The sequence below is a fragment of the Grampus griseus genome (genome assembly GCF_964374135.1).
Source record: "Grampus griseus genome assembly, chromosome: 3".
Classification (NCBI taxonomy): domain Eukaryota; kingdom Metazoa; phylum Chordata; class Mammalia; order Artiodactyla; family Delphinidae; genus Grampus; species Grampus griseus.
In genome coordinates this window covers 118,987,915-119,012,943 of record NC_139019.1, presented here as the reverse complement: position 1 = coordinate 119,012,943, position 25,029 = coordinate 118,987,915, and the positions used below count along the sequence as shown (strand labels likewise).

Genomic DNA, 25,029 nt, shown 5'->3' with positions numbered 1-25,029 from the left:
AAAGGCTTAGAGAGGTTAACTAAGGTCTCACAGCTAGTACGTGGCAAAGTCTGGACAGAGATACATTACAAACTCTGAAGTGCTAACACTGGGGAATGAGACCAATCATTTTTTACTTCATATACTTCCATAAATTTGAATGTTATAAGGAGAATATATTACTTTTACAATAGAAAACGCTTTAATGATTTACAGAATTCATAAAAGGGAATGTACCCCAATAAAAAACAATGACACACTGAAAGAGCTGGCAAGCTTTTTCTTGTAAAGGACAGGTTGGTAAATATTTTAGGCTTTGCAGGCCAGGAGGCAAAAGTCAAATCAATGATATTATACAGGTACTTGTAAAACAAGAGAGAAGACAAATTTCCGCAATTTTTTCTTGACAAAATTCAAAATATAGTAAGTTTTTGAGATATAGGTATAATATTCCTAGCAGGTGGAAATCAGGGTTTCATGGCTCTTTTCAGAGATGCTTGGCTTGGTTCATCCAGGGGTTAAAGAACTGGTTCTCAGGCAAGAGTGGTCAGTACAACCACTTGGAGTATCTTTTCCAAGGAGTACAATTTTTTGAAATACAGATTGACTAATCAGAAGAATAGAATTTTTTATAGAGGAAGGATAACATTTAGCTTAAATAGAGTTCAAAATGTTTTTCATCATCAAGTCAATTGCAAATGTTCATCTGTGAATACCACGTTGAGCTCATGGGCCATACAAAAATAGGTGGTGAGCTGGATTTGGCCTGTGGGCCATAGTTTGCGAATCCCTGATATGCTGACATTATTAAATAAGATAATAAAGCCTTTGCTTTAGAAAGAAAATCATAGTGCCCAAATCTTTCTTTGGTGCTTATGATTCTGTAGGTATGAAAAGGCACAGCATGAAACTGGTCATAACTTAAAAAAATAAATAAAAAAGGATATTCCAAATGATTGTGATGGCCACTGTTGGTTGAGAGCCACTTATTTAACCCTTTGAGGAACAGAGCCAAGCATCTCTGAAAAAAGAGCCATGACACCCTAAGGGGACTTTTTACCTGCTAGGAAATATGGGTGAGATGCTGGTCAAGAGCTGGGCAATAGTTCCATCACAGCCCCCCGATTGCCTTGTGTCACTGGGTTAAGTTTCTCACCGTCTGCAGGTCTCTACTGCCCCATCTATAAACTGAAGGAGTCAGCCAAGAAGGTCTTTGAATTATCAAACAGATAATTTAACAAACCACTCCATTTTATGATCATTATTCATTTCCTGACACACAGGACACTTACTGAAGGTCAGAAAGATGAGAATAAAGGGGTTTCTGAACTTCAAGCATTATTGTCTGATGAATGAAAAGGCATCAGTTTATATGCATAAAAGGAGTCAAAAGACTGTGAGCCTGGTATGGCCTTTTTATTTTTCATTGCGGTATGCCGGCCTCTCACTGTTGCGCCCTCTCCCATTGCGGAGCACAGGCTCCGGACGTGCAGGCTCAGCGGCCATGGCTCACGGGCCCAGCCGCTCCGCGGCATGTGGGATCTTCCCAGACCGGGGCACGAACCCGCGTCCCCTGCATCGGCAGGCGGACTCTCAACCACTGCGCCACCAGGGAAGCCCTGGTATGGCCTTTTGGAGGGAGGAAGGCCAGTGCGCTTGGCAACTAGTGCACAACAGAGAAGGGCAGGAGATGAGGATGTGGCAAAGAGAGAGGCAGCGGCACAATCCTGCAGAGCAAAGTGAGTAGCCTCGTAATAGCGAGGACCAGCCATTCACGGTCAATGGCATGCACTAAAATGGGACAGGTAGGTGAGGGAAACACAGGGGAAGAGACAATATTTGGGCAAGTATTTTTTCCAGCCATCCCTGCTCACTTCATGTCTCCCATTAAATTCAAACTTCCTATCCCAGAGAAACCTGCTCCTGTTTCTAAATGGCAAAATCCAGAAGGAACAACAAAATACAGGGCTTTCAGCCCTCCTTAACTAGGAGGTGAATTTGCAGCAAATTACTTTCTTTTCATGTTTCCTGGGGCTCAGGAGGCCCAGTCCCGGAACACCCAGGCATTCCTCAAATCAGAGAGGCGATATCAATGAGCCAAAGGCACCAGGAACGTGTGCCGCCCGATCCTCCGAAGCCAGGCCATTAATCTCTGTCTGGTTTGGGTAAATGAGCCAAGGAGAATGAGTCTGAAATGAAGCTAGCAAACCATGCCTGCCAGGACTGCGTGACTACATGGCCCAGCAAGGAAGGCCTGGGGTGGGGGAGCAGCCTCACCGTCACACGGGCCAGATGCTGGCATGGGAACAGCACTAAGGGGCAATGGCTTTGTTCACCCAGCACTTACCAAGTGCCATACGTGACATCATCAAATCTTTTTAACAACGCTGTGGGTTAGGTACTAGTGTTATTCCCATTGTACAGGTATGGAACCTGAGGCCCAGAGAGGCTACATAGTTTGTCCAAGGACACAAAGCTGGAAGGTGGTGTACTAGTCTATCTTGCCGTTGTAGGGATGTTCCAACTGTCATTTACTTTTCCAGGCAGTGGCAAATGCACACAACTACCAAGCCATACCAGCAGCCTATGGTTTGTAAATACCTTCCATTCTGGCAGAAGCAGAGGGCATGTGATTTGCCATTTAGAAATGCTCTGTCTGTTCTGGGGAAACCTTCTTTAGATATCATAGCAGCCCACTAATGTCAGACTGAGGTTCAGAGACAAGGGCAATTTCCTAAAATAAAAGGTCTCTTTGGCAGTGGCTTCTGTCTTAGGATTGATTAGTAGAGTTATCTTAGGTTTGTATGCCTTCAAGTAAGCCTCTCAAGAGCCTCTGTCTTAAAAGGACAGAACTCAAGTCTCCAGGATCAATTCAAGGGGACATGACTCACTCAACAATTCCTGAATTATGGCTCCTAGGAAGAATAAATCAGTTAATACACAGTTTCAACAACCCAACTTAAGCTAAAGTCTAACCATCCTGTTTAGCCAGAGTACTCTAAGACCTGGCCACATGCAAGTCTCTGAGCCCTCTGGCTTTCTATAGTACTTTCATTCAGAGATGCACTAGTTTCTGCTGAACACTGTGCATGAGAATTTGTTAAATATCCATACCAATGAACACTTGTTTTCAAGTGCATGTTTCCAGAGAATATAAATTACATACGTTTACTTTATGTTATCAGGGTCCATCTGAGATTCATTATAAAATAATTACAACAGCAATAACGGATTAATACAAACGATGGTGACAAAAGCCTTACTATGTGTCAGACACCACTCTGAGCACTCTATATGCATTTATCTTGTTTAGTCCTCACACCAACCTAATTATTCCTGACATATAGATGAGAAAACTGAGGCATTAGAGAGGTTAGGTCACTTGCCCAAGGTCAGGCAGCTGGAATTGGGCAGAATCCAGACAGAAACTCCTACAGTCTGTCTCCAAAGCCCAAGCTCTTAACCACTAACCACGTGATACATAAGACATGATGATAATGATGATGATGATGATGATGATGACGATGACGACGACGACGCTAAAGGTGATGAGATGTCTGTGCAGCTAGGGAAGGTGAGTCACTGGAAGAAAGAATCTGCCCCGAGTTGGAGAGAAAATGAAACTGGGAATGGCCTTTGATTCCAGCCTGAAGCATTCACCACTAACCCACGTGACCAGCTGGCACCTAACACAGAAGTAACACTTCATATTCTTTGAACCACAGGGCTCGATTCTGAAGATAAACACCAGGGTAGGAAAGTAGGTCTTTGATACAAATCACAGGGTACTGCAATTCTATGAGTCCTCACCCAGAAGCTATGATGGGAGTACAATTTAATTAAATCAAAGGAGGGTGAGGAAAGCTTTCATATGCTCCCTCTGCACTAAGACGTGATTTTGCAATCAATTCTGTTCACTGCTGAGCCAATTCAATTTACGTGTCCCTAGAGAATTAAGAGAGAATACAGAGTCATTTGGGTTCCCAGAATTTTTCCACGGGTGTCCTTTATTACCATTATCCAGGCCTTACCAAGAAAGCACAGAAAGGAAATTTTTTTAAACTTATAAATTAAAGGCATAAATAGAGCAATAAGTAGAAAAAGCAATCTCACTTTTCCCTCTGACACACAGCTGCATTAGCACTTGGCTACATCACGCTTTGGATCAAAATCAGCACAAAATGAAAGTGTTGGAGAAATAGATTCATGGGCAAATTCACTAAAATCTGTTGCTCATTTTTCAACTGCACTTGAATTCACACCTAAACTTTGTCATTCCCAGAGGTCTCTTCCAAGTAGCCTGGAACATCTAAACCCCTCCCACCGGCTTGTTCCTTGGATGTGCACATGTGGGAACACACAAAACAGAGCTACGTGCCCACACCCCCAAACACTGCCCAAGCTGGTTCTACACCATCAGATATAAGTTTTGTCCCTCCTCTCTGTGCGACACAATGGATCCACCATCACTAGGACTTGCTCTTTTAAATTGTTTGTCAGGGGTAACAGATTTGTGCTTATCTGCTGCTCAGGTTCAAAGTCCAGATCTACCAGTTACTGGCTATACAGTCCAATCACTTCACAATTCTAAACCTCAGTCTTTGCTAGTGTAAAATAGGGACATTAATGTTCCCTATCTCTTAGGGTCACTGTGAAAATTAAATAAGACAATAAATAGAAAACATTTAACACAGAGAGTAGAATACAAATTCTGTGGCCCACAGAGCATTCTGTAAAGATGACCCGTCATCACCATCACCAGGCCAGATGTTGGCACAGGAAGAGCACTAAGTGGGAATGGCTTTGTTTACCAAGCACTTACCAAGTGCCATATGTGACATCACCAAATCCTCCTCTTTCCTTCTCTTCACATCAATACTTATCCCCTACGGGATAAACGGCTAAGGATGGGTATGTGGTTTGAGGGATACAGTGACATTGGCCTCATTAGCATTGAAATTTAACCAAATGAAACTAATTAAAGGATTAATGGAAAGCATAAAATCTAAAGTCAACTTTAGCAAGAGTTCTCAATGTTTTCTTAAATGGCAGTTAAATATAAAAGTAACTACTCACCACAATCACTTTTCCACCACCGATTATGTGACAGGCATCATACTCAGCATTTACATGAATTATTTTATATCATACTCCAGCTGATGGGGTACTACCACTGCCTCCGCTTCACACCATCTTGTAGGCTAAATAACTTTCCAAAGGGTACAAAGCCAACAAGTGGCAGAGTCTTCTAGACTAGATCTGTATTGAACCACAACTTCATAGACCTTCCCCACCCAGTCGCACTTTCCAAAGGAAAAAAAAGCTTGGTGACCAACAAAGAACTCAAAAGAAGCTAAGCAGTAATTAAAATTGTAACAACACAACCAATATGTAAGAACAGAATTTCCACCCAATTTAACAGTAATTCTACAAACTTCCATTAATACAAGTATAGTAGTAACTGAAAACCACAACCAGCTTGAGACACTTTGGGACACCCAAAAAACACCTGTCAAGCAAAGAGCACACAGAGGGCAGACAGCAGAAGTAAGAACTACAATCCTGCAGCCTGTGGAACAGAAACCATATTCACAGAAAAACAGACAAAATGAAAAGGCAGAGGACGATCTACCAGATGAAGGAACAAGATAAAACCCAGGAAAAACAACTAAATGAAGTGGAGACAAGCAACCTTCCAGAAAAAGAATTCAGAATAATGGTAGTAAAGATGATCCAGGACCTTGGAAAAAGAAAGGAGGCAAAGATTGAGAAGATGCAAGAAATGTTTAACAAACACCTAGAAGAATTAAAGAACAAACACCTAGAAGAATTAAAGAACAAACAGAGTGAACTATACAATAACTGAAATGAAAAATAAACTAGAACGGATCAATAGCAGAATACCTGAGGCAGAAGAATGGATAAGTGACCTGGAAGACAGAATGGTGGAATCCACTGACACAGAACAGAATAAAGAAAACAGAATGAAAAGAAATGAAGACAGCCTAAGAGACCTCTGGGACAACATTAAATGCAACAACATTTGCATTATAGGGGTCCCAGAAGGAGAAGAGAGAGAGAGACGACCCGAGAAAATATGTGAGGAGATTATAGTCGAAAACTTCCCTAACATGGGAAAGGAAATAGCCACCCAAGTCCAGGAAGTGCAGAGTCCCAGGAGGATAAACCTAAGGAGAAACATGCCGAGACACATAGTAATCAAATTGACAAAAAAAAAAGACAAAGAAAAATTATTGAAAGCAACAAGGGAAAAACGACGAATAACATATAAGGGAACGCCCATAAGGTTAACAGCTGATTTCTCAACAGAAACTCTACAAGCCAGAAGGGAGTGGCAAGACATATATAAAGTGATGAAGGGGAAGAACCTACAACCAAGATTACTCTACCCAGCAAGGATCTCATTCAGATTTGACGGAGAAATCAAAAGCTTTACAGACAAGCAAAAGCTAAGAGAATTCAGCACCACCAAAACAGCTCTACAACAAATGCTAAAGGAACTTCTCTAAGTGGGAAACACAAGAGAAGAAAAGGACCTACAAAAACAAACCCATAACAATTAAGAAAATGGTAATAGGAACAGACATATCGATAATTACCTTAAACGTGAATGGATTAAATGCTCCAACCAAAAGACACAGGCTCACTGAATGGAGACAAAAACAAGACCCATATATATGCTGTCTACAAGAGAAGCACTTCAGACCTAGGGACACATAGAGACTGAAAGTGAGGGTACAGAAAAAGATATTCCATGCAAATGGAAATCAAAAGAAAGCTGGAGTAGCAATACTCATATCAGATAAAATAGACTTTAAAATAAAGAATGTTACAAGAGACAAGGAAGGACACTACATAATGATCAAGGGATGAATCCAAGAAGAAGATGTAACAATTATAAATATATATGCACCCAACATAGGAGCACCTCAATACATAAGGCAACTGCTAACAGCTATAAAAGAGGAAATCAACAGTAACACAGTAATAGTGGGGGACTTTTTAACACCACATTAACACCAATGGATAGATCATCCAAACATAAAATTAACAAGGAAACACAAGCTTTAAATGACACAATAGACCAGCTAGCTTTAATTGATATTTATAGGACTTTCCATCCGAAAACAGCAGATTACACTTTCTTCTCAAGTGCACACAGCACATTCTCCAGGATAGATCACAACATAGACCAGAATCAAGCCTTACTAAATTTAAGAGAACTGAAGTCATATCAAGCATCTTTTCTGACCACAACACTATGAGATCAGAAATCAATTACAGGGAAAAAAACGTAAAGAAACACAAACACATGGAGGCTAAACAATAAGCTACTAAATAACCAAGAGATCACTGAAGAAATCAAAGAGGAAATCAAAAATACCTAGAGACAAATGACAATGAAAACATGATGACCCAAAACCTATGGGATGCAGCAAAAGCAGTTTAAGAGGGAAGTTTATAGCAATACAAGCCTACCTCAAGAAAAAAGAAAAATGTCAAATAAACAATCTAACCTTACACCTAAAGGAACTAGAGAAAGAAGAAAAAACAAAACCCAAAGTTAGCAGAAGGAAAGAAATCATAAAGATCAGAGCAGAAATAAATGAAATAGAAACAACGAAAACAATAGCAAGGATCAATAAAACTAAAAGCCGGTTCTTTGAGAAGAGAAGCAAAATCGATAAACTGCCAGACTCATCAAGAAAAAGACGGAGAGGACTCAAATCAATGAAATTAGACATGAAAAAGGAGAAGTTACAACACACATCACAGAAATAGAGAGCATCCTAACACTACTCCAAGCAACTCTATGCCAAAAAAATGGACAACCTGGAAGAAATGGACAAATTCTTAGAAAGGTATAACCTTCCAAGACTGAACCAGGAAGAAACAGAAAATATCAACAAATAAATCACAAGTAATGAAATTGAAACTGTGATTTAAAATCTTCCAACAAACAAAAGTCCAGGACCAGATGGTTTCACAGGTGACTTCTATCAAACATTTAGAGAAGAGTTAACACCTGTCCTTCTCAAACTCTTCCCAAAAATTACAGAGGAAGGAACATTCCCAAACTCATTCTATGAGGCCACCATCACCCTGACACCAAAATGAGACAAAGATACTACAAAAAAAGAAAATTATAGACCAATATCACTGATGAATATAGATGCAAAAACCCTCAACAAAATACTAGCAAACAGAATCCAACAACATATTAAAAGGATCATACACCATGATCAAGTGGGATTTATCCCAGGGATTCAAGCATTCTTCAATATACACAAATCAATCAATGTTATACACCATTATTAACAAATTGAAGGATAAAAACCATATGATCATCTCAATAGATGCAGAAAAAGCTTTTGACAAGATTCAACACCTATTTAGAGTAAAAACTCTCCAGAAAGTGGGCATCGAGGGAATCTACCTCAACATAATAAAGGCCAAATACGACAAACCCACAGCAAACATCATTCTCAATGGTGAAAAACTGAAAGCATTTCCTCTAAGATCAGGAACAAGGCAAGGATGTCCACTCCTGCCACTATTATTCAACATAGTTTTGGAAGTCCTAGCCACGGCAATCAGAGAAGAAAAAGAAATAAAAGGAATGCAAATCAGAAAAGAAGAAGTAAAACTGTCACTGTTTGCAGATGATGATACTATACATAGAGAATCCTAAATATATCAACAGAAAACTACTAGAGCTAATCAATGAATTTGGTAAAGTTGCAGGATACAAAATTAATGCACAGAAATCTCTTGCATTCCTATACACTAATGATGAAAAATCTGAAACAGAAAGTCAGGAAACACTCCCATTTACCACTGCAACAAAAAGAATAAAATACCTAGGAATAAACCTACCTAGGGAGACAAAAGACCTGTGTGCAGAAAACTATAAGATACTGATGAAAAAAATTAAAGATGATACCAACAGATGGAGAGATATACCATGTTCTTGGATTGGAAGAATCAATAATGTGAAAATGACTATACTACCCAAAGCAATCTACAGATTCAATGCAATCCCTATCAAATTACCAGTGGCATTTTTTACAGAACTAGAAAATAAAATCTTAAAATGTGTATGGGGACACAAAAGACCCCGAATAGCCAAAGCAATCTTGAGCTCACAGCTCATGCAGCTCAATATTAAAAAAACAAACAACCCAATCCAAAAATGGGCAGAAGACCTAAACAGACTTTTCTCCAACGAAGACAAACAGATGGCCAAGAAGCATATGAAAAAAAAAAAGCTGGAGGAATCAGACTCCCTGACTTCAGACTATACTACAAAGCTACAGTAATCAAGACAATATGGTGCTGGCACAAAAACAGAAATATAGATCAATGGAACAGGATTGAAAGCCCAGAGATAAACCCACGCACCTAGGGTCAACTAATCTATGCCAAAGGAGGCAAGGATATACAATGGAGAAATGACAGTCTCTTCAATAAGTGGTGCTGGGAAAACTGGACAGCTACATGTAAACTGGACAGCTACATGTAAAAGAATGAAATTAGAACACTCCCTAACACCATACATAGAAATAAACTCAAAATGGATTAGAGACCTAAATTTAAGACTGGACACTATAAAACTTTTAGAGGAAAACATAGGAAGAACAATCTTTGACATAAATCACAGAAGATCTTTTTTGATCCACCTCCTATAGTAAAGGAAACAAAAACTAAAATAAGCAAATGGGACCTAATGATACTTAAAAGCTTTTGCACAGCAAAGGAAACCATAAACAAGATGAAAAGACAACCCTCAGAATGGGAGAAAATATTTGCAAATAAATCAATGGACACTTTGTCCATTAATTAATCTCCAAAATATATACACAGCTCATGCAGCTCAATATTAAAAACACAAACAACCCAATCCAAAAATGGGCAGAAGACCTAAATAGACTTTTCTCCAATGAAGAGAAACAGATGGTCAAGAAGCACGTGAAAAGCTGGTCAACATCACTAATCATTAGAGTAATGCAAATCAAAACTACAATGACGTATCACCTCACACCAGTTAGAATGGGCATCATTAGAAAATCTACAAACAACAAATGCTGGAGATGGTGTGGAGAAAAGGGAACCCTCTTGCACGGTTGCTGGGAATGTAAATTGATGCAGCCACTATGGAGAACAGTATGGAGGTTCCTTAAAAAACTAAAAATAGAATTACCATGTGACCCAGCAATCCCACTACTGGGCATATACCCAGAGAAAAACATAATTCAAAAAGACACATGCACCCCAATGTTCACTGCAGCACTATTTACACTAGCCAGGTCATGGAAGCAACCTAAATGCTCATCGACAGACGAATGGATAAAGAAAAAGTGGTGCATTCATACGATGGAATATTACTCAGCCATAAAAAGTAACGAAATTGGGTCATTTGTAGAGATGTGGATGGATCTAGAGATTGTCATACAGAGTGAAGTAAGTCAGAAAGAGAAAAACAAATATCGAATATTAACACATATATGTGGAACCTAGAAAAATGGTACAGGTTAACCAGTTTGCAGGGCAGAAATTGAGACACAGATGTAGAGGACAAACGTATGGACATCAAGGTGGGAATTGCAGGGGTGTTGGTGGTGTGATGAACTGGGAGATTGGGATTGACATATATATACTAATATGTATAGAGTGGATAGCTAATAAGAACCTGCTGTATAAAAAAATAAATTAAATAAAATTCAAAAAAAAAACCAAGAGCACAGACAGAGAGAACTGACAGCTTTGCCCAGGACTGTGTGGTAGGCAGAGTTTTGAGTAGAGCACCACATTCGAACACTAAGCAAACTCTATTAAACAGGATTAATGTAGGATCTTTTAGTAACACCCACCAGAAGTTACCAGTAAGACACCCTTGGCCTGTGCAACACCAACCAATCACGGACATGAATTTTTGGATCGAGGAGGCCCTCTCTTCTCATGGTGATCCACAGGCCACAGTTAGAAAAGCTTTCAAGAATGAACTGTTTGAAATACAAGACATGACACCATAAAACTCCTAGAAGAGAACATAGGGAAAACATTCTCCAACATAAATTGTACCAATGTTTTCTTAGGTCAGTATCCCAAGGCAATCGAAATAAAAGCAAAAATAAACAAATGGGACCTAATCAAACTTATAAGCTTTTGCACAGCAAAGGAAACCATCAACAAAACGAAAAGACAATCTACGGACTGAGAGAAAATATTTGTGACCAACAAGGGCTTTATTTCCAAAATATACAAACAGCTAATACAAACTCAATAACAAAAAAACAAACAACCCAATCAAAAAAATGGGCAGAAGACCTAAATACATTTCTCCAAAGAAGACATACAGATGGCCAATAGGCACATGAAAAGGTGCTTAACATAACTAATTATTAGAGAAATGTAAATAAAAACTACAATGAGATACCAACTCACACCAATCATAATGGCCATCATTAAAAAACCCACAAAGAACAAATGCTGGGGAAGGTGTGGAGAAAGGGGAATCCTCCTGACATGTTGGTGGGAATGTAAATTGGTGTAGCCACTATGGAAAACAGTATGCAAGTTCCTTCAGAAACTAAGAATAGAGTTGCCATATGATACAGCAATCCCACTCCTGGGCATATATCCAGATAAAACTATAATTAGAAAAGATACTTGCACCCCAAGGTTCATAGCAGCATTATTTACAAAAGCCAAGACATGGAAGCAACCTAATGTCCATTGACAGATGAATGGATAAGAAGATGTGGTACATATATACAATGGAATATTACTCAGTCATAAAAAAGAATGAAATAATGTCATTTGTAGCAACATGGATGGACCTAGAGATTATCATTCTAAGTTAAGTAAGGCAGAAACAAATACCATGTGATATCACATACATGTGGAACCTAAAATATGAAACAAATGAAGTTACTCACGAAACAGAAATGGACTCACAGACATAGAGAACAAACTTATAGTTAACAAAGGGGAAAGGGGGTGAGGGGGGTAAGTTGGGAGTCTGTGATGAGCAGATACAAACTACTATATATAAAACAGATAAACAACAAGGTCCTACTGTATAGCACAGGGAACTATATTCAGTATCCTGTAATAAACCATAATGGAAAAAAAACTAATTGTTTGAATCTTCAGCCTGTGGGGATAAAACCAGTTTGAAGAGCTTGGAGTAAATGAGGATATGTCTCAACTCGAAGGTTCAGAGCTGGGGAGCTGGGTATTGGTTTCTCCTTCTCCCATTAGAAACAGGCCTCTTGTCACCACAGCCCGAGTAACAGAAGGTGCTCCAGAGAAGGAAGGAAAGTGGCTGCTGCTGCTTTTCTAATTCTCACCTGGCTACGCGTCCTCTGCCTTGCCTTTTCCACTGCTACCGGTATTGCATTTGCTGTCTTAGGGAGGCCCTTTTGAAAGTGAAACCAATAAAAATATATCTGATGGCTCTTCCCAAAGACCTGTTCCTGAACAAACATGAAGACCTTGCTCTTGCCCTGCAGAATTACATGCAAAGAGGTTTAGTAACTGGAATAGAGCAGACCACTCAGTAAGTATTGATTGGATGAACAGTTTGTGGGTAGAGGAATAAAAGAGAGATGGAAAATTAAAAAAAAAAAATCCTCATGTTGAAGCAAGGAGGACAAGGCATTGATGCATCAACCAGACAGAAAAAGTAAGCCAGATCTATCATTTCCAGGTGGGTATATCTCATTCTTCTAAACACCTGGCAAATTCTCTAGGAATCTTTACCTTAGAGACAAAGGGAAATACACAATTCAGGTCTTATTACGAGACAAGATAAAGTACATTTATCTTATTTGGCTTGACTCAAGGCTGTCAGAATCCCTCATACAGCCATTTATTTTCTATGGGACACCGTTGAATGCTAGCTCTACACCCACCAACTGACAGCAAATGCTACTAATAGTCCATGGGGTCACCAGGAAGGGGTCACTGTAGCTCAAGGTACCGAGGATCCCTCCCCCATGCAACAGAGGCGCCTTAGGACAAAGGCAGTCTCTTGGAAAATGGCCCAGCACAAGCAGCTGTGCTCCCAAAGCCAACTGGATAGTCTCTTGACGGCCCCTGAAGACTTGCTCACCAACACACCAGCAAGCCAGTGAGTAAAAATGACCACTTGCTGTTCACGATTATGACAATGACGATGGATAGAAAAACACACTTTCTGTTCTATTAGTTCAAGCATTGCCTGCTGCTTTGCACCTAAGACTATAAAGGGCTTACCTCCTGTACAATTCCTCAGTAACAGTGCGGCGAAGCCAAGTGCTCAGAATACGTGCTCCCGGCTCCCTCTCCTCAGCGTCCACGTTCCTCTGTTTCCAGGGATTCCACCCTCATTTTCCTTGGGAGCCACCCCACCACGCTATTGCCAGGGGCTGGGGCTGAGTCCAACTCCATCTTCAGGTTTGGCCAGGGAATCCAGACCTGGCATCCTAGTGTGCATGTGATTCGCCTCAGGCCAAATGCAGTGAACAGGACTTGTTTTTAATGCTTGTTATCACAACTGTAGGGAACTAGGTCCTGTCATGTTGCTAGGAGAGTAGGACACATGCCTGGAGCTTTTGTGGCCAACCCTTGCCACCACAGAGGCAAAGCCTGAGTAGGACAGGCCAAAGGAAAGTGGAGCTGTGATAGGAAGGGAGACCAGATTCTGACGGCGTTGTCTGAGCCTCAGAATGCAGCTCAGTGTCATCCCTGCTCTTTCCATGAGTGAACCAGAACATCTTTTTTTCTTTAAGTTGTGTTTCTACTGCTTGCAGCCAAGAGCCGTGGCAAATACCAAAAAAGCTCATGAGAGAAAAGCCTAGTTAAGCTTCATAGGGAACTCTAGAATGAAGAACAAAGAAAAATAAGCAACAAAGTAGAGGGGGAAAGAAAGTAAATTCATTCATCCTTGAGTTCTCCCCTTCCTCCTACCTCACATATCCGTCCAGTAACAAGATTTCTCACCATCATGTATCCTGAATCTATCCCTCATCCCCATTTCTTTTCCTACTGCCTGAGGTCAGGTTTTGTCTTCTCATCTGGATCTCGACATTGGCCTTCTCCCGATTCTCGCTGGTCCCTCTCTTCTCTCTGCTCTAATCTATCAGACACAGAGCTCCCGCCAGATGTGTTGCCCTAAACTACAGCTCCAGCTGGAGAAGAGAAGCCTTCAAGACATCACAATACTGGTCTTCAAATACTTGAAGGGCCGTCATGTCCAAGAAGGGGAACACTTACTGCTCTGAATGGAGATGAAAGTCAGGGTGGAGTCCCAGGAAGGCAGATTTCCGCTGGATGAAAATAACCGACAGTTATGAGCTCTTCCTGGTCTACTAAAGCAAGCAGACTGACTGAATGTCATTCCCACACAAAGGGCTAAGCCCCATTTCATCCAGAAGGCGGCCCTAGGCATTCCTGGGCTGACACATTCAGCTTCACTTGAGGTTTCATTATGGTTAGCCTGTCCTTTCACCTGTACAAGACTTGGACGGATTCCAGAACAAGAGGAAACGGAGTTGGTTGAGGCAAAGTAGGTAGACAGAGTGTGCTGAGGGCCCTGGAGACTTGGCATGCGGGCCTGGTTCCATGGGCCTTTTTAGCTGTGTGCCTTTGGATGGTTTATTTAACATTTCTGAGTCTGTTTTCTTATGACGAAGGACGGCTAAGTAATAATACTTTGTGGGAGTACTGGGAGAATTAAAAATAGTTTCACAGTGCCTGAAAGTGCTCAAAAATGGCATCTCCCTTTCCTCTGCCTCCACAAAGGTTTCCTACTGGCTGCAGACCTCCCTGCCATCTCCTCTCTCTGACCTCTCACTGCTCTAACAGGCCACTCTATAGAATTGAATGCTTCAGGACACAGCTCTTCATTTCCCATTAGTTTTTCATCTCCAAATAAATCCCCGGTGGCCAGTTCCGTCTTACACTTCTATGGGGGTCCACCCAGCATCTAACACAGACAGGGCTGGGCATATATTCGGTCCAAGAAATCGCTCCTGACTGAGGGAAAGGAGCTTAAGACCCAGGATGCACGTTCTCTTGTCTGAGTCTTCCTCAGTGGGTCAGAAGCCGGTCATGATGACGTTGATAAGCAAATTGTCCTTATAGCGTTCTACTTGGAGTGCTGCTGGCAACTACTGCCCTTCTCTACGAGAAATCTCGAATGGAGCTGATAGAATTTCAAGGGAAAAGGTGAAACGGCTCCTCCTGGAGCATGCAGGTGGTAGGGTCCACCCAGGTATTCAGGGAAGGGGTAGGCTAATTATTTTAACCTATTTCCGGGCCTGGTAAATTAAGCACGAGCAAAACGTTTCTGGGGTTACTAACACTGAATGTTGTGGGTGAGCGCTTCTCCTCCCCCACAGGACTTCGATTTGCATGCTATACAAACACTGTTGCCATAGTTACAATTCAGGAAGCTTTACTGTTTGACCTCAAGAAAAAATCAACCTCAAATCAGGATAACACTGACTCTCGAGACCACAATAGATCATCAGCGGGTGAGACCTGCCAAATTCCTTCAAGATTCTAGAAGGAACTACTGTATTTGGGGTAACAAGCAAGCAACAAGAAGAGGAAACTCTGCAACATTATGCAATTTCCTTGCATTTCATATTCAGAAATCCTGAAAACCCCTATAAGCAACTTGCCTAACTTTCAACACAAGATCGGAGTCACAGCCAGTGTAAAACAAAAACTGGACACAAAAGAGGAAAAAAGTAATGTACAGAAAAATATTGCAGGCAAATTTTAAAGGCAACAGAAAGGACACAAGCTCACTTGATATCAAATGCATGACAGTTAAATAGACAGCGTGTGAGCTGACATGTATGTGGAATGTGGCTGGCTCATAATGGGGGGCGTCTTCTGGCTTTAACATTTCCTCGCTTCATGCTCATGTAACATTAAAAAGGGTGTGAACCCACTAGCCCATCAGCATGGTGTTTCCATGCGGAGAGGAGGGATCACCTCCCCATCCCCCAGACAAAGACTGCAATCTTAAACAGAGGATGTCTTTCTGTGTTCCTCTCTCCCCCAGCTCCTCCCTCTCTCTCTGTCTCTCTCTGTGTGTCTGTGGAAATAGTGACACAGCACCACCAATAGAAGAAGCAAGCTTGTTCTTTTGTGCTTTGGGAAACTGCAAATGAGAAACTCCTCGGTCCAGTATACATGATCCCAAAGTAGGAGCATGTGAGGTCCTGCTGCCGGAGCAGGGACCTGCCCAGGAGGAAGGACAGCCAGAGGGTGAGTCACTGCACAAAACCCACCCCTTTCGACTTCCAGTCCCTCTGTCCTCCAGAGGACTTAAGGCAAGTGTCTTTTACACTGATCTCATTAATCCTCACAATGTCCCTTTGTGAAGCAGGTGGTGAATTTATTCGACACAGACACAGGTGACTTCTTTCTTTGCCTCAGACAACTGCGAGGTCAGAGTACTGCATTTCTAGATAGATGGCTCAAAGCCGAGCTCCCTCAGATGCAGGTCCTATCCTAAATCTAGGAATAATCCCGATGCCAACCCATGCATACGCAGCAAGGTTTCTGGGAATAGTCACTCTGATTTCCTTGCTCTGAAGCTTGTAGAAAGGGGATCCCTAGCTCTATGACATGAGGAATCTCTGTATTTTCCTACAATCTCCAAGAAACAGAGTGGGGTTTGCAAAGTAGAAGAGCAGATTCTAGAATTCTTTCTGGTTTTACAGAGGTTAGAAGTTACTAGGCTGAGCCCTTCCTCATCTCCACACAGTGTGAAAGGGAGGAGGTTTATCAAGATTCCACAGGGCTTCCCACACAGTGATGGGGGTAAACGGTAAGGTTGGGACCTTGGAAAATGACCTCCATTCTACAGTTAACATACTGTTACATTTGCCTTATCACATATCTGGCCATCTCTCTCTCATCCACCAATCCATCTTATTTTTCAACAAATTTTAAAGTAAGTTGCAGACATCAGGACTTCTCATCTAAACACTTCTGTAAGCTTATCATTTACTAAGGTTCAACATTTATCAGTCTTTGTAAGGCAAAAGTTACCTACAACGAAATTCACAATTCTTAAGGGAGTGGTGACAAAGCCATATGTGCACGTGCCCTGAACCCCTATAAAAGTAGAGACTTTTCCATCACTTCGGCCAGTTCTCTCAGGCCTCTTTTCATCTTACCCCCATACACACACACAAACACACACACACATGCACAACCATTGTTCTTTTGCATTTTCATCTGCTCCCACCAGTAGTTTTGCCTGTTCTAGAACATCGTACGAATGGCATAATACTGAATGTACTCTCTATGGCTGCTTTATTTCACTCAACATAAAATTTTTGAGATTCATCCATGTTGTGCCCTAAATTAATACTTTTGGGCTTTTTTTATTGCTGAGTAACATTTTATTACTTGAATAGATCACTGTTTATTGATTCTCCTGTTCATGGACACCTAGGCTGTTCCCCCTCTTTGGCTATCATAAATAAAGCTGCTCTGAATGTCTTTGTGTAAATCTTTTTGAGGACCCCTATGTTTTTATTTTCTCTCGTGTAAATATCTAGGACCGGAATTGCTGGATTGTGGGGCAGGCTTTTTAAATTTGGTATTAAATAAGAAACTGCCAACCTCTTCCCAATGCTCGTTTTACACTCTCACCAATAAGGTATGAGAGTTCTGAGCACTCCACATACTCACCAACACGTGGTATTGTCAGTCTTCTAATTTTAGTCATTCTGGTGGGTGTGTAGTAGTATCTCATTATGGTTTTAAGATGCACTTCCCTGATGACCAGTGGTGTTGAGTACTTTTTCTTGGGCTTACTGGACATTCTTAATCTTCTTTCATGAGGTGTCTCTTTAAGCCTTTTGCCCACCTTTTAATTGAGTTGTTCCTTTTATTACTGAGTTCTATGAGCTCTCTCTACATTCTGGACCTAAGTCCTTTGTCAGATGTATGTTTTGCAATATTTTCTCCCCTTCTGTGTCTTGCCAATTGACATTCTCAATGGTGCCTTTTGATAAGCACATGTTTGCAATTTTAATAAAGTCGAATTTTTCATTTTTTGGTAGGCCTATTCCTTTCTGTATCCCTATTAAGAAACCAATGCTAACCCCAGATTGCAAAGATTTTGTACTATGTTTTCTCCTGGAAGCTTTATAGTTTTAGCTTTTATGTTTAAGTTTATGATTCATCTTGAATTAATTTCCCTAGTTCCCCTAGTTTGTAAACATAATTTACAGCTGCTTCTGAGTCATAGCCCGGATTTGGAACTCACTGGTTTAAAATACAAATTTAGGACCAAGTAGCCCTAACCAGCCTTGCTCCCCTTCTCTCCACCCCCCAGAACGTTGTCACATGGAATTGATCCATCTCACCTCTGGGGGTCTGCACACTATTAACTGATATGTGCTCCCTACCCACTCAGCTCAGGACAAGTATGCTGAACTTTATAAAGACCTATATATACGCTCAAGGCTAATATTCAGGGACATAGCTAACTACATGGCTACCTATAAACTATGATCTGAACAGGCAGGGAGCCTGCGAGCCGACAAGTAGAGTGGTCTCGACTAGCCACTGACTTCTTGTGTGACCCTGATCAAGTCTCTCCCTCTTTCTGAATCTTATTTTCCTAATCCACCAAAAGAGAGGCTGGAAATAGATCTGCTTAAAAATTCCAGACTCCCTTACTTCCTAACCTTTTTAATATCCCACCATCAAAAATAAATTTCTTTGGGCCTGAAGGGCTCATGTCAAGACAGCATTCACTTTAAGGGTTTCCCATTACAATGGAAGTGTAGCACCTTATATCTTATCAGCAACCTGTTAAATTGGAATTTGCTGACAATTAAGAATGAGGTCCTGTAAGTTTAGAGGAACAGGAAGTAAGGACTGAAAAGGAAAAGGAGGCAGGGTTGGAAGGCTGCTGATCAAAGGCCAGCTCGGCTTACTGAACAATATGGTTTAAAGCTGACCAGGAAGAAAGGGTTTTTATCAGTGTTCACATCAAAAGCACAAAGTACCCAACCCAAGCCTCCCTTGCTTCTTCTGCAGAGAGAGCCAAAGCATGCCATACACAGGGCCACCAAGCTCAGTTACGAGCACAGCCAGCCACCAAAGTCAACTGGGAGGGTAAGCCCGCTGGGATCCCCTCCCTAGGGTGGCGGACGTAAGAGATTAGGACATGCCTTACTTCTGACCTGAATTTGAGAGCATGGCAGGTGAACACACAAATCAAAAGCTGCTTCTGGGCCCTTTCCTGCAGCTCTTGATATGGTTGATATACACTTGATAGCCTGTGTCCTTTAAATGTTCACTTCGCCTGAACCTTTCCGGCCCAGCTCCCCAGGCAACTCTATGGGTTCCTCTGCCCTGAGCTAATCTTTCTTAACTTGGATAAAAAGGGATTTGTACACAAATATTATATATGAATATAAAATCATCACAAATGCAGTCATCATAAACATAAAATAATTATAAATATAAAATAGACATACATATTTACACACACAGCTGATTCTCATTATTCACAGTAATTATGTTCTTTAAAGTCACTACAATTAGCAAACCTGAATCACTGCTCCTAGGGGACATGAGTTAGGGTCCTATGACCCTCTGGTCGCAATATTTTCATCAACTGATCAATACAGAACCCTGTTTTATGTGTGTTTCTGTTTCAAGACACCTTATCTAATATATACCATTGATTCATCACCATTGCACTCATGGCTACAGCACTGTAACTGAGGCCTGAACGAAGCTCATCTAACACGTGTTTGCTCCGTAAGGCACATCACAGTCTTCTTCTGCTTAGGAACAGTAGTTGGCACCTTTCGCACTGTGCAGGGGGCCATTTTAAACAGTGAAATCACCAGCAAAAAAGCACAAAAACACAAAATATGTTGTACTAAATAGCAAAAAGAACACTTATTTACAGTATGAGGGCTGAAACAAGAAGCCAGAGGGTCACCTTGTCCACCCTCAGCTGGGAACATGTGTGTTAAGCAACTGAAGTTTTTCTTTGCTCTGCACATATCTGCAAATGACTGTGAAAGCACCACAAGCATTGACTTTGGGGTACAAGGAAGTTTTAGAAAGTAGGTGAATTCACAAATACAGAATCTGCGAATAACAGGAATTAACTGTTATGTACATACACACACATATACATGAAATATTTTGAGCATACATAATAAAACTACAAAATGACTGAAGTCACCCAGGGACTCACGATACAGATTTAACAGATATTAGCAGTTTTCTAAATTTGTTTCTAATTGAGATCTTAAAGAAACTGAGTATCATACCCCCTTAACCTTATCTCTGTCCCTTTCTTCCCCTACCCCAAAGATGGTATGTACCATTCCTACAAGTGTTTCAATACTTCTACTACATGTGCACATGTCCACAGACATTATTTTTATGTTTTTAAAATGTACATAAATAGCTTATACAATACGCTTATACCATACATGTATCTGATCTTGCAACTTGCTTTTTCACTTACTATTATGTTCTTAAGATTTATCCACATTGATACATGCAGATCAAGTTTGTTCATTTTATCTACTGTAAAGTGTGCCATTAATAAGCCATCGTCTATTTATCCATAACAATATAGGTTATTCTCAGTTTTTCACTATTACAAACCACGTTGCAGTAAACAACCTTTTTCCGTGTCTCCTTTTGTACTCATGTGTGAGTTTCTTGGCAACAGAGTCAGCAAACTACAGCCCGAGGGTCACATCCAGTCAGCCCTGTGTTTTGTAAGTAAAGATTTTTTGAAAACAGCTATGCTCAATCACAGATTGTCTGTGGCTGCTTTTGTGCTATGATAGCAGGGCCGAGTCGTTCCAACACAGATCATCGTAGGGTATGTGCATGTTCAACCTAAGTGTTGGATGGATTTTCCAATTCAAACTCCACCAGCAGCATACTTTGAGAGTTCCTTGGCTTACTCTAAAAATTCCCAAAGCTCCTTCCTTGGCTCTCTTTACTTATCCCAATCTCTTTCCACACACAACACCTGGAAATTTCATCCATTTCCACAGCTTTAACAAATGCCTCTATGCAGATGGCTCCCCATCTCTAAACATGTAACCCCAACCTCGCCCTGGCTTTCTGAGGAGCACACCTCCATTTCTCACTACTTGCTAGTCATCTCCATCTCGGAATTTCCCTGCACCTCAAACCCAGCATCTGTTCCTCCTCTCACCACCAAGAAGGGTTTCTTGAGACAATGGGAGGAGTAACATCTTAAAACTTGTGAACAAGCAGCTAAATTAGAACTCGTTTTCAGTTGGCTGATACAAGGCCATTTAACAGGAAGAAGAATACACAAACCTATTTTCACACAGCAACTCTGCTCCTTTCTAGCTGTGACACCTTTCTGTGCCTCACTGCCCCACCTATTAAATAGGGATTATTCCACCCAAACCGAAGGATGAGACATCAGCAGGAAAGCTGCTGGCATAGTGCCCAGCACAGAGTACATGTTTAGTAAAATGCTCAGTAGTTAATAATCATTGTCTTGGTTAATGGCATCACTTTAATCTCAGTAACTTGGACCTAAAAGCTGAAAATTCTGTCTTTTTAGTCCCACATCTAATCAAGTGACAACTATATTTTGTTTTCAAAGTGATGACCATATCCATTCCTTCCTTTTTAGTCCCAAGGCTACTTCTGGGGAGTTAGTACCTCTTACTTGGAATGTCTTCAAACTGGTTTGACTTTTGCCCTCCCCCTGCCAACACGTCCTTCATGTAGCTGAAGCTCTGAAATCGCTTCTGCTCCAAAACCTTTATGGTCAGATCACCCCTGACAGTATAATGTCCAAATTTCTATGTGAGGCCTCTGGCAGGCTGGCCCCAACATTTCTATCTTACTTCCTATTTTCTCTTTCCCGACCTCATGCCCCAGCTACACACAACAACTGGCTATTCCCTACATCTGCCCCAGGCTGTTCTAAGAATCCTTGTTCCTGTATTTCTGGCCAAGAAATCCCTTCTATTCATCCCTGCCTATGCAGGGCCTTCAAAGCCCTACTTATATGTGCCTCTTCTCCTAAGCTGTCCTCAACTCCCTTGTCTAAAATCATCTCTTCTATTTCAAAACACTGTGTTCACACCTCACATGCATCACTTCCACTCTGAAATAAAGGCAAGGCGACAGATTTATCCCTGTAGATCCCAGAGGCCCTTGTGCACAGCTGGCATTCAATAAACATCTGATGAATGAAATGATGAACCAAAGTCATTTAAAGTTCTGTCAATACACATCCTAGACTCAGTTTACATTAAACTCAGTTAAAAAGTGCCAATCCAATCACCCAAACAAGTTATGAAATTAAAAATGAATCTAGGACTTAGAGAACCCTTCAAATCTGGGAAGAGCAAATTGCCATCTGTATCAGCATTTTAAGTATCAAATTGCTCACTTATAGTTTTGCTTACACCAAGAAAGTTAAGCAGTCAGCATCAGGGCAAGGCACAGAACCTAATTTCCTCACTCCCAGAAGTGTGTCAGCCATGAAAAAAAACAGGGTCACTTAAAGCCGTGTGGCAGCTCACGCGGTTTCTTCTATGGCAGCTAAACTTTACATACTCCATGTGCTTAAAAATCACTGCTACCGGGATTTCCCTGGTGGTTCAGTGGCCAAGACTCCATGCTCCCAATGCAGGGGGCCTGGGTTTGATCCCTGATCAGGGAACTAGATCCCACATGCCACAACTAAGAGTCTGCATGCGGCAACTAAAGATCCCACATGCTGCAACTGAAAGATCCTGCATGCAGCAACGAAGATCCTGTGCCGCAACTAAGACCTGGCACGGCCAAATAAATAAAGATTTTTAAAAATCACTGCTACTCTTCTTAAATCATCTTGAAGCACTTCAAATCAGTTCAGAAATAAAGACTTTGTGATAATTATAATCATCTGGAGAGAAAAAAAATCAAGGTAGGTCTCCACCTTACACTGTTTTGATGCCCAAACAAATCTCAGGTGAATATCTACCTTAGAATGGAGATGCATTCAAGCAAAGATAAAATACTTAAAGTGGCTCGTAGCCTTAATATATAAAGAGCTCTTATAATCAGTAAGAGAAAGGTAAATAGAAAAACAAATGGAACAAAGGATAAACTATTTGCAAAAGGGGGACAAGTATTCAATAAACATGGAGAGTATTCAAATTTGACAGAAAACAAACTGAAATTATAACAATGATATTATTTTTTAGTTTTTGAAAAAATTAAAAGATTTTTTTAAAATGGTAACGGTATAGATGTGGGCTCAGGGAAACAGACATTCCCGCATGTGACTTACAGAAGTATAAGTTGACAGTCTTCACTGAAGAACAAGCTTCAAAAATGGATCCATGTGTTCACCAAGTATGACACTTCTATGAATTTATGCTAAGAAGAGAATCATAGACAGAAGCCCACAGAGGAATTTTAGTGAGTACATAAACCTCCCTGATATTATATGTAAAGTGTTATGTGTTTATACATTTTTCTGAGGAGAGTGCACACAATTTTCTTAATATCATCAAAGGAGTTTGTAAGTCACCCGAGAACTTCTGGTTGTGGAATAATCTTTAGAAACAAGGTGTGATGGACACTGGTAGCTGTCTATAAAATGTCCATTCTTCCCTTCTTCCTTAAGTACTGACCCCTGATTATGTAGAAGCAAAACGTCATTCAGCTGAAAACACTACAATTCTCTTAGGTAGGAATGTGAGTCAGGTCCAGCCAAAGAGACACAGCAGATGCAAGCTAGGGATTTCTGGAAAACATCTGTTCCTCTGACACACACATCAACTCTTCTTTCTTCCATCCTTCTCCCTGCTTGAACCCCAGACACAAGGCAAGGAGGTGCAGCAACCATCTTGCAATCATGAGGTGACAAGGAAGACAAAAGCTTACACCCTAAGGATGGAGAAGCAGAAAGATGGAAAGAATCTGGGTCCCTGAAGGCTTCACAGAGCCACCCATCTGTCCCAGACTGCCTATCCTATGTCTTAAAGCCTAAATATCCCCCATTTCATTGGTGGATTTTCAGTTGTTGACAGCAAAACTCATGGTTAAACTAGTACATATGAGAAAAATATAGTAAATTAAATGAAAATCCTACTTACAGTACAATATGTGTAAAGTGATCCATTTTGCTTACAATAGAAAAAAACGTTGAAAACACAAAAAGTAGCCCCTATTCCCTGTGAATGAGATGAGTGATACTCATTTTCCTCCTTATGCTTTTGGTCATTTTACACATTTGACCATTTTTAAAACAACAGAAACAAAGGATTAGCATCTTTGAGCCTGATTCACTATGGAGTAGCATGGAGAATCAGCCTCAGACATCAAGGACAAACACAATTATCTCCCTTTCAGATGAATTCAGGTTCCTTCCTTTTATTCCCCAAGGGACTCCACGGGTCTGCCAGGCTGTATAACCGCATTACTCCTGTCCTGCTGTCCTTCCCACGCTTCCCTGTTTAAACAGCAGAGTTTCCCTGTAAAGTCTGAACAGCAGTGACAAACCCATCCCACCAAGAGACATCCCCTCTCCTGCCCCAGAGGGGAGCCGGCAGCCATGTTTAGGGGATCACTGCCCTGATTCTGCTCTACTACTCTAATTTACATAGCTAAATGAAATGATTGTTCTCATTAAAAACAAGCCCATGTCTTATTGCCAGTGCAGGCATTCCCAAGTGCTCCAAAGCTGAGTTTGCCTGGGCCAGGAGCCAGCCATCTGCACTGCTCCAATAGCTTATGTAACTTGCTGGGTTTCCACCTTTGGCTTGGGGTATGAGGAGGAGTGTGTAAGGCAGGAAACAGACTTAGATGGAGCTGTCAGTCCATCATGTCTGAACAGCCTGCTAAACATTTGGTCACAGGGCTTTTTTAGCCTTTGAAAGCAACATAAAGTGAACTGGATCGAACTAGCTTACATGCAGCAACAGCAAAAAAAAGGAGTCTCAGGTCAAATGGATTGGAGAAAAGACTTCTGAGTGGGCTAATACA

The 25,029-nt window shown here is 41.1% G+C and overlaps 1 protein-coding gene across 2 annotated transcripts in view; it reads right to left on the bottom strand.

Annotated features, from left to right (window-relative positions):
* The window catches only part of ARHGAP26 (Rho GTPase activating protein 26), a gene marked incomplete at its 5' end in the record, with an annotated part of 471,037 nt that overhangs the window by 222,895 nt on the left and 223,113 nt on the right, over positions 1 to 25,029 (bottom strand). The window lies entirely within an intron of this gene.